The 18,054-nt window shown below is 34.7% G+C and overlaps 1 protein-coding gene across 3 annotated transcripts in view; it reads left to right on the top strand.

The window, feature by feature from the left end:
* The window catches only part of LOC309627547 (bifunctional heparan sulfate N-deacetylase/N-sulfotransferase 4), an 865,109-nt gene that overhangs the window by 156,510 nt on the left and 690,545 nt on the right, over positions 1–18,054 (top strand). The window contains exon 3 of one of the 3 annotated variants that reach the window (XM_082389626.1): positions 4,600–4,708. The exons of 1 other annotated variant lie outside the window; for it this stretch is intronic. The gene's annotated coding sequence lies outside the window, so the exon portion shown is untranslated. Of the gene's footprint in view, positions 1–4,599; positions 17,517–18,054 lie in introns of all 3 variants that reach the window. One more of the 3 variants, XM_082389624.1, reaches the window with a different exon arrangement.

Here is an 18,054-nt window from a genome sequence, read left to right as displayed (position 1 = left end):
CAGGAAGGCTGTAATTTTGTTACATACAAGGATTTGCTCACTAATAGGGAAAATCACTTCTCCAGTGGCAGAGATGCCTGTGTATTTTTATTGCCAATACAAAACACTTATATCAGTCTTTACTTATAGTTGCAACATTCATGTGATTCAAAACATATACATAGGGAAAAAAAACATTTAGTTTTCATTTTACAAATGCCGTCTAAGAAAAAAGTGTATGAATAATATTTCAACTGATACTTCCAAATAGGTTTTATAATTTTACTAACAAATGCATAGTTACAAACATGCCTGCATTTCTTTTTTTAATTAGAGGGAAAATCAAGATTAAACATTTTGCAAGGAAATATGCTTAAAAAGTTGGGAAAGGCATAAGATATTTCTACCATCTGGAGGATGAAGGTTACTTTTCTTCAGAATAATAGAGAATATGAAAAACAAGAGTGGAAATCCCATAATATTGAAAAAATACTTTTTCAGCTGAACAAGTATAATTATGGAAGATAATCTAATGAAATAATTTTATTCCATTAAGCATTGACAGTGTTTAGAGAAGAATGTACAAGAGAGTGAAAGATCTCAAATGGGTGTCATATAGTGTCAGCTGTGTGTCAACTCTGTGTCAAATACGTGTCAACTGTATAATAAGATCTAGTCAAGCAGATTTTCATTACCAGTTGATGAAAGCATCTTGCTTGAAAATTGAAGCTTTACTGCCAGAATTTGTAATGTCCATAAGAAAGTAAAAAGTCTCAGTGGAAACGTTGTTTTAATATTTAAAACAGTAAAATATGTTTCAGAAGCATGTAAAAAAATGTTTTTTCAGCTACTTTTTTGTGCAGAGAAAGACCCACTATTTGTATTGGTCAGAACCATAGATTGAGCCAACATAAAAAAAATAGCATCAGGTGTTTTGGCATTACATTGCCCTCTTCATATTTGACACATCATTGTAACCAAGAATCTCAGTGAGAGACTTCACAAATCAAGGAATGTTATCTATGGTATTAATAATATTAAGAGCATTCCTTTGAATAACTGAGAATTTCATAATCAGTTCAGAAGACTTTTAATAGGTTTTTCTACACAAAGGACTAAAACAGTTAACTCAAGTAAATTTTAAAAAATATTTTATTCACTATTAAGTGTTACTATAACACTTTTATTCAACCAACAATAATTAAATATCTAAATGTAATTTAAATTTAAATATTAAAAATAATGTAACATTTTCCAGATATATGCAAAGTGCTTAATCAGGTCTTCTGAAACTTCAAGGAAAATAGGGATCAATCATATTAAGGTGAAGGGAATGACCATGGTTTTCATAGACACATTATTTAAAAACAACATTAATCTTCAAGAAACTTCCAGTTTCCCACCAGGGGAGGTAAGTGGGATCTTACTAACACCTTGGCCCCTCAAATACCTGCTTTCTACTTGCTCACCTGGACAGCCCTTCCTTGGCATTGTTCTTTCTCTGTCCATGACTCTCCACATCGTTCCAACTTAAAGATTGCATCTGGCTGGGTGCACTGATACCCTGATTTCTGGAAATGGCTGATTTGCTTTGTTAAATTCTTAATATTTATCATCTCATTAACACTTTCAGGTATTGTTTTAAAATGTAGGATTTAGTATCCTGATATGAGGCCAACAGATCAGATGATTGCCGTTGAAGAGATAGTTACTTATGGTTCTGTAAGATGAGGGCACGCCATGCTCCACAGGGCTACATGGGGTAGAGTCAGAGGCAAGAGGATGGAGGCAGGAAGGGTAGGCAAAGACTGTATTGTAAGTTTCACGGGGAGGAGTGGGCCAGGTGAAGCAAGCAGGCTAAGTAGGTTTAAGATTAGCTAGTTTGGATAATTTCAGTGCAGTTCAGAGTGCAGGGGCTGTCCTTAGTTGCCTGGTATCTAGAGAAGGGTCTTGAAGTATGAGAACTTGATAAAGTCAGTAGTTGAGGGGTCTGGTCTCTGGAATGGCTGGTTTGCATATGAAAGGCACACCCAATGGGGAAAAGTATATGGAGGAATTAGCTAGCTCTAGGAGGAGCAGTCTCTGCAGGATCAGCGAGGTCCCAAATGTTAGAAGTTCAGAATAAAAACACATACTTTAACACATGGATATCCAAAATAAAGGGAAGGAGGAGAATGGCCAGGAATTTAAAAAAAAATCTTCCAGCAGGTAAGAACAAGTTCAGGAAGTATGAACAGCAAGTCAGACTACAGGGCCCACAGCCCTGACACTGCTGTGAGGGAGGTGAGGGAAGTTGCCCATTTACAATTTAGTTTAGACCATTTAATTGTGAAATGTGTAACATACCTGTGAGCAAAGAGATTACAAATCTTTAACCCTGAAATCTCAAGGATGACATCATTGAGTACTCCAGAGGCTCCCTGGCATCCCACAGCTGAGACTGGAAAGGTGGTCTGTGGGCCAGAGTGTGAGTACAAAGGAGAGTAGCACATACTCCCAGAGACCAGATTCCCGTAGGTCTCCAGCACCATGTCTTTGGCAAGGGCACTCCCCGCTGGAGCTACCAGCTCCCCCTCTCTCCAAGTTAAACTCATACATAGATCGTGAACGTGACTAAGCCTAAAACAACGTTGTCTTTAATTAATCTCAAGTTAGGTGCATTGAATGATGCACATATTCCTTATTTCTCTCTTTGTTGAAGGCAGAGGCGAAGAGTATCAATAGAAGGAACAAAGAGATGAGAAAGTGTTGGCTTATGTGTTATAGAAACACACAGCATTGATCTGGCATTTACATCTTTATAGATAAGGGTAAACAGTGGGTATATTTGCAGGTTGGACCACTTGAAGCCATACATCTGTATACATATATACAGATACACACAGATATTAAAATACATTACATATATTTTAGGGTTATACACATGTTTATAGACATATATATGGCGTCAAGTGGTGTATATACATACACATACATATACATATGTATATCAATATTAGGGAGAGGCAGGGTCCTTTGTCACCAGACTTCCTCTGTACTTTGTCATCACTAAATTAAATCCTGGTTAGTTTGTTAAGTTCTAAAAAAAAAAAAAAAAAAAAAAAAAAATTTCCAGTTCTACTGCATTATAAAAGGATATACTTACATACACTGATTTATAACTACATTGTTCTTATTTGGATGCTATTAAAATTATGCTTTATTAATTTTAAGCTTTCTGTACTTTTATGATGTAAAAACATGGTGTAGAATGTTTTGGCACTCTTTATAGAAAAAATTGGAATAAAAAGTGACTTTGAGGTGAATGCAAATTTAATCTAATTGCAAAAGGTTTTATACTCAAATAAGACTGAGCAGATTTTTGAGACTCCTTTGAACAGGAAATTTTAAATTTGGAAGGACACATGCAGTGCAACAATATTATTTAATCTCATTAGTAAAGGTAATTTTCAAAATATTTCTCATTTTTGTTATTTCTGCATATTTAAACATTTGTAGCACAATGATAAAATATTAATGTAAAAATTGTATATTGACTCTTTTTATGTTTTTTTGCATTGTCTGCTTTTTTCCAATCTTACTGTGATGCTCTCCCCAGAGTTCTCCATACAAACAATCATAGCATTTCACCCATTGCTTCTTTTCCCAGTTAATCCTCTATTCTTTATCACTTATCAAACAATATGGCCTCCAAGGTCTTTTTTATCCACTGGAGGCTGGATATATTTCTCAGTATACTATAGGATTTCAAAACAGAAGATAGGTTTTCTGTGCTAATTCATCATTTTACCATCCTACATCATAATATCAATAATTATTTTGTCACTGCACTTATAAATAAGTTCCAAGTCATCTGCAGGAATAGCATACTTCATGTTCCTCCTTCAACTTGATTTCTCAGTATTTTTTTTTATAACATGTTATCATGACATAATTTAAGCTTACTCTTCTTTTTTCTTATCATATACAATTAAATCATGTGCTTTGTTACTTTTCCCAATAACTACTTTTACTCTAAAGTCCACTTATACCTCTGCTTTTAAATTTTCTTATACATCTTGTACAAAAGGACTTTTTTTTTTAAGTAATTAATTTATTAATTAATTTATTTATTTATGTCTGTGTTGGGTCTTCGTTTCTGTGCGAGGGCTTTCTCTAGTTGTGGCAAGCGGGGGCCACTCTTCATCGCGGTGTGCGGGCCTCTCACTATCGCGGCCTCTCTTGTTTCGGAGCACAGGCTCCAGACGCGCAGGCTCAGTAATCGTGGCTAACGGGCCTAGCTGCTCTGCGGCATGTGGGATCTTCCCAGACCAGGGCTCGAACCCTTGTCCCCTGCATTAGTAGGCAGATTCTCAACCACTGCGCCACCAGGGAAGCCCCCCAAAAGGACTTTTTAAAACAATCTATTTCACTTATAAATTGGTGTATGCATCTGTCTATTATGTGTATCAGTTTAGTCATACCTGAGAATTTAGGCATAATTATGCTATAAGTCGTGTTTCTTTTATCTCTCCCTTACATCATGACAAAATCTTCATTTTATTTTTTTTTAAATAAAGTGTATAGGAAATTTATATTAGTGTTACAGAAGCCAAGCTTTTACTGCTCATCACACAACAGGTCAATAAATGAGAGAAGAGTTGTTGGGGGAAGGAATCGTGACTCTATTCAAAAAGCCAGCAGACCAAGAGGATGGTGTACTAGAGTCCTGAAGAACCATCTTGCCCAGGTTTGGATGCTAGTTTCTTTAATAGATCAAAAAGGGGGAGGAGAGGAGGTAAAGAAAAATGGCTATAAGTTGTTCCAAATATTTCCTGGTTCTGGCCAGACTCTGGAGGGGATGTTAATTTCTTCTTTCCTGTAGCCATTCACAGGTGGGGCAGGTCAAGATGTATCCTGTGAGCTAAATAAAGGTATTTTAGCTTAACACTCAGGCATGGGACACAGGGTTCCCAGACATGGGCCATTATGTATACTTTAAGCTGTAGGCACCATTGCTTTAGTGATTAACGTAGCAAAAGCAATAGAATACAAAGGTTAAGGTAAAAGAAACAGATCCAATATGGAGTCAGATTTGTTCTTTCCTATTACATTAGCAATGAGTTTTAATATTATAATAGTAAAAGTCACATTATAGATAATTTTTTGTCAAAAGAGCAAACTGCATCCATTATAGTTAAGAAGTCCGGACTATAATGAGTCTCATCTTACTGTAAGAACATGGCTGTATTCTACTCAAATTGATACTTTTACAAAGCATTTCTTATCAGAGGGCCTCAAAAGAAATAAAGTGGGTACCTTACCGGTTGTATGTCTGCTTTCATGATGCCTGCTACCTATTTTTATTGGCAGTAGGATTCTGTTAGAAACTTTATTATGTTGTACCATGTAAACTGTTAGAGACGTAGTGAGGAGAAGAAACAAAGTTCCTTAGTCCATTCATGCTGCTGTAACAAAATACCACAGACTGGGTTAGGTTATAAAAAACAAATTTATTTTTCACAGTTCTAGAGGCTGGAAGTCGAAGATCAGGGTACTAGTATGGTTGGGTGTGAGGGCCCTCTTCTGAGTCGCAGACTAAGTACCTCCCAAGGGCCCCACCTCCAGTACCATCACATTGGGCATTAGGACTTCAGCATATGGATTTAGGGGGAACACATTCAGACCATAGCAGTTCTCATCAATTTCTAATAATATAAGGCCATTTTTATTATTAAAATAACATGACAATTATTACAAAAAATGGCTGAAGGCAGTTTTCAACTAGTACCAGCTCTAAAGGGTGGTGAGGCAGTATGTCAGCTAAATCTTGTGTTACATGGTTCACTGTTTAGTCTGGGTTCTTTAAAATCAAAGACCAATTTGATAACTGCATATGTCATTAGGCTTTATTACACTATTCTTTCTCTTCACTGGTCTTGTCCTTCCTTCATGGTATAATAATGTATAAATACATTAATTGATAGTGCTTACTTTCATTCTGTATCCTAAAGTACTATAAAGTAGTTTCATCTGTATTCTTTAAAGGTAAAAAAAAAGGCTTGTTTCTGATGATGTTTCATTGCTAAACATAGACAATTATTTTGGTATTACTCTAAATCATAGTCATTCATTGAGAAATTGTTTAACATTCTAGGGGATATTGTGCATCTGAAAAATAAAATAATGTCTTTCTAAAGGAGATCAACATATTTAGTGTTAAACAATTAGTTTATGTCATCCAGTCCTTGTTTCATCACTGTGACTTATCTTGACAATTATTAGCACAAAAGACTACCAATACAAGATTGATTAGGAATAAAAATGAAAAACATGCTAATATGATCATAACCTTTCTGTAATGTTAAGTCCAGTCACAAATGGAACTTAGTGCTCATGATAATCACTTTCTTGACAATGAAGTCATTTCAATTCATCTCTACTTTTGGAGAAACTCAAAATTACGATTACAACCATTTATTCCAGAACTTGTCTCCCTTGTGACAAAGAACCTGTGTCCTTTCAATAATGCTCATCATCACATCACAGTGCTAAATAAACAAAACAGCAGTGGACAAGATGTAAGTGTATGAATTATTTATGAAGTGTGGAAAATTTGAAACTGCCTACTCATACTAAGAATCTTCCCAAGTAAAATTTGTATAAAATGACCTCCACAAATATGTACATTCATAAGATACACACACACACACACACAACACACACACACACACACACACACAAACTCATGGCAGTGTTGATAAAGTACACAATTATTTGTTGTTGGCATTAGTGTTGAAGTTGTTGTCACAGCTGGCTATTAAATAAAAAACAGGTATTAATAAATAAGACCTGATGACTAAAGTGGTATTTTACAATGTCAGTCCTCTATGTATCATAGAAACTTTATTTTTAATTACATGAGCTGTCACTGGGAAGTAGAATCAGTTTTTAAAATGACTTCAATTTGAAATCATGTACAAAAACCATGTTAGAACAAAACAGTACTGTTCAGAGCCAGCATAGTCATTTTTAAAATATACTGTAATAAGAAGTGCTCAAAGGAGAAAATTTGAAATACAAGGATTTTTAAATCAATGTTATACCATATAACTAAGCAAAATTTTAACTTAAGCATAAATCTCCAAGGAGGGCAAATAATTTAAAGTGCAGGTCACAAAGCTTACAGTAAACGAGGCAAAGAAAGACAGATTGTAGGAACATCGTCTGTAGTATTACTTTATGTGGCATGCTAAAATATTCATATAAAAACTTGTCTCATCAGCATTCCCTTCTCTGCTTCACTGGAGGTAGACATTAATCCTAGTCTTCAGAGAGTTCCACTGAATTCCCTCATAGCTATCTTCGTGTCACCATCCCTAGAGCCACCTTGGTAAATGCAAGATGATAAACTTGATAACCCATAGATATGTCTTCATGCCCCTCCAAATCAACATTCTTCCCTTAAAACCTCCATATAAAACCACCTTACTATTCAAAGTCGCATTATCTTACTGATGGAAATCACTTTAATAAATGGAAAAAAGCATTCAAGGAACACTTGCTTTAATACATATTCTGCAAAAATAATAATTATAAATAAAACTTACTTAAAATCTTTTTCTCCTCTCCTGTCACTTAAGCCACCACTTAAGTCCTGAGTTTTCCTCTAATATACTGGCTGCTTAATATATAACACCCAGTTACCCTCTGAGGTCTGCCCACCTGAGGCAGTGCCCTCAAAATATGATTATTCACTCATCTCTTTTATCAAAATTTCCATCCCATGTGCAATGCTGGTTATAAGGGGAAAAATCTGATAAGTCACTATGTATTGACATCTCATATAAGACCTCATTTAGGCCAAATATTTATGGTTGAATTTCAGACACTTAAAAGAGGCAATGTCTTACATATTGAGTATTACGAGCTTTCACAGCATATTGTGAAAACTTATCCAATTATACAAAAGGTCAATCCTTTGTGAAACACAGATATGTTTGCTGAAGTGCCTTGGAGTATTAGCCTGTGTGTAGAGCAGGAAATGCTACTTAGAAAACAGTGAATGGTATGCTATTTATATTTTGGTTACCAAAATTATTATTTAATATGTGATCATGGAGCTTGATTATATGTGCCCTTACCTATTCGTAAAATTAAGCATTATATTTAAATTGTATATGTTAGAATGAGTATTGTTAGTGAGTCCAAACTCGTACTGCTTCCTGCACAACAGGCCAATAAAATCAAGACACAAGGTGTTGAGGCAAGGAATAACAACTTTATTTGGAAAGCCAGCAGACTGAGAAGATGGTGAACTAGTGTCCAAAGAATCATTTTACCTAAGTTAGAATTCTTTTATATTAAAAAGGGAGGGAGTGTGGCTGGTTGTTGCAGACTTCCTGGTTCAGGCCAGATCCCTGGAGGGGATGTGATAATCCTTTGTTCTTGCAGCTGTCCATGTAGGTTTGGTGAAGATGTTCCTATAAACCTCCAACAAGCCAAATGTTATTCTCTGTTCTGCATTTTTTTTTTTTAATCTTTATATGAATGGAAAAGTGTTATACCTTAAAAGGTCAAGGCTGGGAGGCAGGGCATTGAGAATGGGCTATCATGTATCTTTCAGGTGATAGGCAACATTCTTTTCCAAAGTGCAGAGCGAGCATGACTGAGCACAGGCAACAGAGCACAAAGGTTAGAGCTAAAGGAATAGATCCAATATGGAGTCAGGTTTGTTCTTCCTTTTTACATGTTACTGTTGAAATCAATAAGATATGATGTTTTAATAGTTATACATGAGAGGAGTAAAATATGACTGTGAATACCCTATCTTGAGTTACTGGTAGAATTCTCAAAGGAAGAAGAGCAATTCTGGGAAGCAATTTTTTAAAAAAGACTAAATTATAAATGATATGATGCACAGAGACTTGGAAGATTTATATGTTGGAGGATTCAAACCAAAAAATCCTCCAGCTCACCAAGATAAACCCCTCCATTATAATTCTCATATCGAGGGTTTGTGTTTAGGAGTCCTTCTGGCACTCTTCTTTTAAGATCATAATGGTTGATTATTGAGGTCATCTCCAATTATATCCGAGGACGTAGGATCTGAAAGAAGAAACATTTAACTCTCCAGATTCCTGGGTCTTGCAACTTAAGGGCCAGTCTTCTAAGGTTTTAATCCAACAAATAAAAAGCTTAGCAAATTATTTTGACTTCCCTTTTACTCCAGTCACACTTGTCTCTCTGCTCATTGTGCACAGTGGACACTGCTCCGAAAAGCCTTTTCTACCCTTAATAGCTAGAATGATCTTCTCCACCTCACCCTATTCCTATATCTCTATGATCCCACTCCATTAAATCCTCTACTCTTGACTCAAATGTCTTCCTCATGGATTCCCATGCTTAGAATGGTGCCCAAGAATAACAGACATCTGTAAAAGTACTTACTGAGCAAATGAAAAAGTGAATTACTGGTGATGACGGTGGGAGTAAAATCATTAATTACACACATAACTACCCAGACAACAAGATAGACTACCATTTGTTCTACCCTAATTTATACTGACTTCCCCACATTTGGCACGACACATATCTACCAGTGTTTTTCTCTCTCTGAGCCGTTTGCAGTAAAGTTTCCACAGGTCAAATGTTCCTGCCATTGCAAAATTCTTGCCATTACTGCCAATGCCTGTCCTATTACCACCTGAGCTTTTGTATATAGGTTCAAATTTTCCCCAGATTTAACTGAACTGTGAGTATCAATGAGATTACAATAATGCTGAAAAAAAAAAAAGGATTTCCAATCAACTATTACATTTTACTCACTGTGCAAATAGAGACTAACAATAAATAGTTTTATCCCAAAGGCTCATGATGACATTGTAGATTGATGAAGAATATTAAGGGAGGAATATGGTCATTATGTCTTTAACAAACATCAGCCTGATAGCATAGATTGAATTTTTGTGAAATCCAAAAGATAGGAGATCCTAGAGAAGTTAGGAATTAAAACAAGATTAATGGAATGAATGAAAAAACAGAAGCATAGGTATTTAAAAGAGAAAGTCACACCTTATGACTAATGGAATGTGGGAAGAGGAGAAGAGAGAATAGTATTATTGATCTCTAATAATGACTCGAGAAATGGTAAGTTATAAAATATAGATAAAGGGGAAATGGTGATTAAGCTCTTCACTTATATTCGGATTAGGTTAAATTTTTTGTATTAATAGCACTCTAAACTGAAAATGTAGGTCAGATACTCAATAGTGAGTTCTGAGATGAAGCTGTAGATTTGGAAACATCAGTGTTGAAATGGGAAATATAGATGTGGAATTATTAATAAAGGATATTAAAAGGAAGAGGAGAGCGCCATGAAAAAATTTGCAGTAATTGAAAAGTGAATAGGAAAGAAGAAATTAAAGATCTTAAATATAAACTGATTTTTAAGATGTTTGATGAGAGAGAGAGAGGGGAAGATAAATGAAAGTAGAAATGTACATTGAATGGGAGAGGGTACAGTGAATGAACTTGTATTGATTTTACTGATTTTATATTTTATGCCTCAGATGTTTTGCACATTTTATTTTTGTGAAAAAAATATATATATATAATTGCTAACTGCTTAATTTATCAATTACTCATTTTAATTTTTTCACTTTTCTGCTATGTATCTCAGTGTACAAAGATTTATCACAGACCACAATATCTTATTTTTTGCCAATTCTGAAAATAATAAGACCCTCTTTTTATTATTTGAAAATGCTTACTAAGATCACATTATGCCAGATATTAGCATTGAACTTTCATTTTCTTTATATTTCATTTACATTATTGCCTCATTTCATTACCACCTTGTATATACATGTTAACTGTGTCATCTTTGCTTTAGACATCTGCTTGCAGCCATTATTCACCCATCATGGTTAAGTTCTGAGAATACTTAGCTAAAATTATTTTTCTTATTGTATTGGATACTAATCAAACTCATTTAGAAAAGTCACGCCATGTGGGTTTCAGTTAACTTTGTACAGAGGGGAAATTATTACTGTAGATTGTACCCTTAATTATGATAATCCCTTTCACAAATTTATGTTGGTGGTTACTACAAGGAAAAGGTGAGGTATGTATATATAATTGGTAACAAATTCATCACCTCCTTGCAAAAGGTTATAAATGTAACAAAAATAAACATTGAAGTCTAGTCAGTAGCACTCTTCATATGTGAATCATGTTATATTTTTACTTTGGAAAGAGTGACACAATCTAATGTCTCATTTTGGATGTTTCACACATCGGATGCAAAGTATATTATCATTTTCCAGTGACTTCAATTGAACCATCATAAAGAATTGAAATATCAGTCAATAAAATTGGAAAAAATGGCTACTTTGTATTGTAAAAATAGTAGAGTAATATTCTATGATACTCATTTTATTTTGCTATTAAATTCTTATTGATGTAACCTTGGAAGTCTTACTTCAAAACCTGTTTTAACATATTGGATTAAAATGATTTATGCATACAGAATATCCCTTTCAATAATATAGAGTTTCCATATTTCATATATTTCAACTGGCTTTAATATTTTGCCTTCCTTTCTTTGTCTTAGCTTACCATAAAGGTTTTATCTATGATTTCTATGACTAAAATAGTATTATCTCAAAGTTACCTTTTTACTTGATTTTAAATGATGATTTAATCATTAACAATTACCTAAATTCAACCCCTGTGGTTATTCATTATCTCTATAAATATATGTAAAATTTTAGCAATCAGTTATGCCCATTTTATAAATAGAGAACCTGTGTCATTTTAACTGATAACATTTCGCCGGCTTTATACAGATTCAGTATTATGCAGTAATGACCATATATTCAGAAATAGAATAGCAGGTCTGCTAACTTACGAAAAACAATTGAAAATGAGTGTTTTCTGTACAGAATGACAGTATATTACCTTAGGTCATGGCTAGAGCATCTGTTGTAAATTAAATGCCAATACTAATTGTTAGATTTATATAATCAGTTATTACTGATATAATCAAAGAATAAATGACTAAGTAAAAGTCTACTCATAAGAAATTAGCATATATATGATTAGGCATTTAGGTGCCCCAGATATAAAAATATGTGGAGATTCTTGCAGCCATTTATAATTCAGTGACAAAAATGTTTAATTATATAAGAAAAATAAAAGACCCTAGTAATAGTTTATTTCCTATAGTGGCTTCTTTTAAAAATATATTTAATATCCAATTAATTCCAAAATCATTTTGGAGCCTGTTTTGCTGCTGCCTAGAGCATGTGCTTAGTCTTCCATTTGATTAATCCAATACAAATTAGACAATATTAATATGCCACTTTGTTATATATTAGGAGTTGGGATACAACAATAAATTGAATTAATACATTTTGAAGACTGAGGTTAGCTAAACATCATTTTCAAATGAGTAAACTTAGGCTAAGACATGTAAAATTATTGGCCCAACTAGGAAATAAGAAAAACGTTTTAATTCTTAAGAGACTCAAAAAAGTATACCAGATGCAGTTCTTAATCTGAAATGCAAAATTTCATAGGAACTGACAATATTGTACAGACAATTTCAAAGGATATAAAGACCACTGAAGCTTACCCATTGGATCTGAAGATGTCATATGCAAAATTTTATATCTTTTGAATAGAGAATAATTTGCATTTCATTTTCAAAAGAGATGTTGGGAGGTATGATTCATCTCAGGTCATGGGGATGCTGTCCAGAAAGACTGGCTAGGACTTCAGGTGGTATGAGTGAAACAGCTGCAAGGTTAGAACCATTGCTTCTGCTGAAAGGACTGAAACCTGAAGCACGCCCACTTCCCAACCTGTGAGCAGGGCCCTTCGGTCTGTTGCTGTCTCTGCCACCCCACCCAGCAGTGGCAACCATGGCAGTGTCTTCTGGGGTCCTTACTGTTATAGGTGCTAGCAGATTTGAGACCAATGACAGTGGAGGATTTTAAAGCTTGGAAGACCTACAGCTGATGTGCCTTACTGGGCTAAATGGAGAGCTGAGTATGCTTTCTCACTGATTGTGTTCTCTCTTAACACCCTCTAGATATGGTTAAATATGAGTTAAATTAATTCATTTTTCAATGTCAGTGATCATCATACTCTAAGGTACATAAGAGGAATCACCAGGACCGCCTATTAAAAAAAAGACTCAAGCCCCCATCCAGGAAATTATAATTGAGTTGTTCTGTGTGGAGCCCAAGGATTTGTATTTAAAATACACACATACATACCCCATGTGTAAGCCTGATACAAGTGATCAGTGGACCTATATTTGAGAAACAGTTCTGCAAACAAAACAAAACAAAAAGCATGTGGTTGTTGCCTTGCTAATATGTGTTTTGGTTTGGAAGTAGTCACAACCTGCTGACATTTAAATTTCAAAATCCACACAGTTACTGAAGGAAAAAATATATTATTTCACAGATTTATTTTCATCTGGTGGAGTAGCTCCAATGAGGATATTATTTACAAGCCATATTGGAATAAATCTGTATCTAAATTAGTGAACTTGCCACAGAGTCACTACTACTTAAGAATGTCAAAGAAATTACAAAATACATAGTTCAATATTGAAAATTTTGTGGAGAGATACCACACCTTGTAAAAATTATAAGAGCTTTCAGAAGCTATTCGAAAGTTCTCTTACTGTGGATTACCTTAGCTCATCGTCAGCAGCTTGCATATGTTATTTCTACGGAAATATCATCATTTTGACTTACATGGTCAAAACTTTGGAATAAGTGTCAACATGTGGGTTATATATTTACCTATGAAGATAGAAAATTATAATTTAAATATCTCAGAAGATCATTAAAAAGTAAACCTTTTTTGAAAGGAAGCTCCAGATTAAAAAAGAACTATAATTTCTCAAGAATAAGAATCTGTGAAAGAAACTTTGATCAATTGTGACCAAATAGGAAAAGTATCAACAGAAGAGACAAGGAAATGAAGGACTGAAGGTCCTGTATATTACACTGTTAGATATAGTCACGAGGGAAAAGTAGAAATATTATTCTCATGAAAGCCAAGACATGCGTTATATAAAAGGGGCAGTTGCATTGTAAGAGTACAGGCAGGTTGAGAATTAAGAATAGGCTATTAGAACAGACTTGTGAGCTTGAAGAGGGCAGTTTTTGTAAACTGAAAGTGTGAAACTCATACTACAGGAATATGGAAAGGAATGAAGTTAGAAATTGGTAACTGATGAGTAGAAACTGCTATTTTGAGAGGAGTCTCTTTTGAGACTTTATCCAAAGAGACTATTGCAGTAGGGAGAATACTTGGAACACTAGATCTAGAAATGTCTCAAAATTAGTCAGAAAAAAGGCTTTTCTTTTATAGGGAAGTGTAAGCAGGGCTAGCAAGCACTCTGTGATGGAGTGGGGCAAGCAGATGGAAGTGAGGAGAGGGCATGATAGAAGTGTTTAACAGGAATATATTCTCTTCTGCAGTCAGTCAGTTCTTCGAATGAGGTTTAAGGGAGAATGCTATTCTTTGTGCTTGCTTAAGCTTAAGAGTGAGCCTAAAGAGGGGAGAAAAGCCTGGCTACCATTGAATTAAGTCAAGTCAATGGGTCAATAATGGGTAAATGCAAGTACTTGGTCATTACATACACACTATTATGTAGATACATGATAATGATAGATAGATAAGATATAGAAAAATAGAAGACAGATTGAGCTAAAAGCATCTAGATGGTAAACTTAGGTCTGTTTGATTGCAGGTAACTATGAAAAGTAAATTTTTATGACCCTGCCTAAAGTTCTTACCCTCTCTGGGCCTCAGGTGCCTCAGTGGTATAATAGGGCATAAAATCAGATGGTCTCTCCAGGCCTACCGAGATCCAATAACTTGTGATTCTCTGAATCCATCCTATGGCCAAATTTTGAAGAACATAATAGAATTAAGACAGATAAATTCAGGACAGTGAATGTGGAGGCCTTGGAAAGGAGAGAGAGGCGGACTCTTCATGCTGTTTGTTGTCAGGAACATTGCTGCAGGTGCAATCACTTTTCTCTGAAATAAGGTGTTTTTCTCTTCTTTTGCTCTCTAGAATGGAAATCAAAGTTTTGGTATTTTTCTCAGAGGTGGAGGGAAAAAATGCCAGAAGAAGATAAAATGAAAGCTAAATGACTTAACCCATTAACAGACTATACTAAAATGAATAGAACTGTAGAAAACCAAGTTATTTTTTACCCATTCTGCAGAGAAATAATTTTTGACATAACTGTCATTGGAAAATATCCTATTTGCTAAATGATATATTTCACTTGTCCTATGAGAAATTACGTAAAAAAATAATTCTTTTAGTCATTGAAATCTGATCATGTGAAGGCAAGTAAGTAAACATTTATTCTATTATATGTAAGAAGGAATTAGTGAATAAAATAAATAAGATTGTTTTGGAGCTCTTATGAGAATATGTGTCTTATTAGTTTTGCCAAATATCCTATATTATACTGCATACTCTGACTTCTTTAAGTGCATTGATATTCTAATTAACTGTGTTGGATGATTAGGACAACTCTGTGAGAGTGCTAAAGGGCAAGGGTCAGGGCAGACTCATGATTAAGCAGAATTAAGATGCATGCAGAGAATAATGGCTTCTTAACATTTTTTTGAAAAATCAAATATATGCAAGTTGCATATACAAGAAAATTTCCTAACATCATTGTGAAGCTTTTATGATTTTTGTTTCTCTCATATGATGAAGTAAACAATTTCCAGCAAAGGTACGCACTCTGCTTCATGTCTTATTAGTGATAGATTATGATGCATATGCAAGTCCACCCCCAGCCCTTTGGCCATTATTTCCAGTGTATTTGATCACTATCCAACTTTGCATTTAGTCAGCTTACTGCCTGCTTCTCAGAAACCTCAGAGTGACTTTCATCACAGTGGGTGCAAGGAGGTTGCTTATAATCTGCTTAGCAAGAAAAGTTGTGTGGATGCCTTGCTCCCTCTACTCTCAGGGTCAGGTTTATCCTGCACAGTGATCTGTCTTGGTTATAAGAGCCGAAGGGAGAGAATGGCAGTGACAGTCTGTTTTATTTTGTGCTCTGAGTGCAAGCAGCAGAATGCTCTGCATGTGGTACTTTTAAAGATTTAACGATTAGGATTTAGGTTCAGTCTGAGGGAAAGATTGATTGATTTTAGCATATTGGTGAACCCTCGCTTCAGGCTGGGAATAAAAACCTTACTTCTCAAGTCTGACGTTATTACTTTTCATTTGTTTTTATTGATTAGCTGTCAGTGATAAGATCTTGCCTCTCAAAACCAGACAGGTGCTGGTGGCCATTTTTCCTTTTTTAAAAGCATTTGTAGAAACAACTTATAGAAAATAGAAATAAAGAAGATAGAAATGAAAACAAATACTCATGCCATTTTGGAAATAGTAGTTAGTTATAAAATATTGAGATATTAGAATTTTACTGACTCAGAAAGATAAATTTAAGAATAAAAATAATGAAACATACTTTTCACAGCTAACTCACATATTTTTATCTTACTTAGGTGTGTATGTGTGTGTGTGCGTGTGTGTGTGTGTGTGTGTGTGTGTATGTTTTCATATTACCTCTACTCCATAGCTTGACTTTCTTAGGGAAGAAGGAGCAGGGCATATTTGACACTTTTGTTAGTAGATCATTTTTAACCAGCTTCTTCATTAATAATCATGAAGAAAAAAGACAAATAATGACAATGGCCATAAAGGAAGGCATGGGACATTTTATTTTATATTAATAATCATGTGAGTAAAAATAAAATTAATACATAAATTAAGAAACATATATACATAATTGAAAGTAATCATATAGTATAAGAAATGGGAAAGAGAAAGGATTTTTATTACATTAATGTATTTTTTGAAAAAAGTACATAAATACAAAATGATAAACACTGCCAAAAAGTGCACTCTACCGGTTCAAAGAATGCTATGCACAGTGATTTCATGGAAGTAATGAGAGTTCTGTTTCTTTGTATTTACAGCCACTGTGTTATTGTTGTTTATATCTAAACATTGAAATAGAATGTGGAGCACCACAAGGCTTAGAGTTGTGAATTGTACCCTGAGTTAGCTCAAATGATTCTGAATTTTATGAACTAACTCTCCATGGGGACTCATGTGGCAAAGCTGTGCTGTGTCTAGGGCTCAATGTATTGTTGGGAGTTCTCCAAATTCACATTTGCATGCACTACAATTTTTACTAAACTATAAGTAACATAAATGCACTAATTAGAAGCTGAATTATATGTTTTCAATCAGTATTAACTATAGCAGTTTTCTCGACCAACAAATGATTTTTTTCAAGAAGAATGTTTAATCAGTGATATTAATAAGATTACCAACACAAAATGAGTTTTTGAAAAATAAAACAGGCCAACATTGAATTGATTTTATCACTGCTTACAAATTTCCCATAGACAATGCATCTTCTTTTATCCCACAGCTTAGACAAACCACTCTCCCTGCCCCACTGTTGGTCCACCACTGGAAAGAATAATTAGTAAGTACTTCACATTAAGTGTGACGTGCTATTTAAGTTTTAAAACACTTAAATGACATTGAAGTTAAATTAATTAGAACCATCTAAGCTGTGTTTGGCAGGCATTCAGTTCAACTTGATATAAGAAGGAATTTATTATCAATGTACTATGGTAACTACAGAATTGAAATGAAACTTTCAAGAATCAGGAGAGTTCCAGGTTAACTCAGTCTCTAGAACAGGAATTGAGTTATTTGTGCTACTTTTCTTTATCTCCTAATTTTACGTGGTATGGGAGAACCTGTAGGATCTTATTGTTACTGAACCAAACTTGGGTCCACTTGCCCTCGCACAGTAAATCCAATCTCCTGACAGTGGGTTGTGATGAAGGTTATTTCAGGGGCCAAGCAAGGAGTATGGGCAGCTAGTGCTCAAAAGACGGAACTCCCCAATGGGTTTCAAGGAAGAGCTTTTAAAGGCAAGGTGAAGGAGGGGAGTCTCCAGGTGCGTGATCAGCTTATACATAGTTCTGTGATTGGTTTATGGTGACGTAACAGGG

The sequence above is a fragment of the Balaenoptera borealis genome (assembly GCF_965194805.1).
Source record: "Balaenoptera borealis genome assembly, chromosome: 4".
NCBI lineage: Eukaryota > Metazoa > Chordata > Mammalia > Artiodactyla > Balaenopteridae > Balaenoptera > Balaenoptera borealis.
This window is presented reverse-complemented; position numbering and strand designations above follow the sequence as displayed.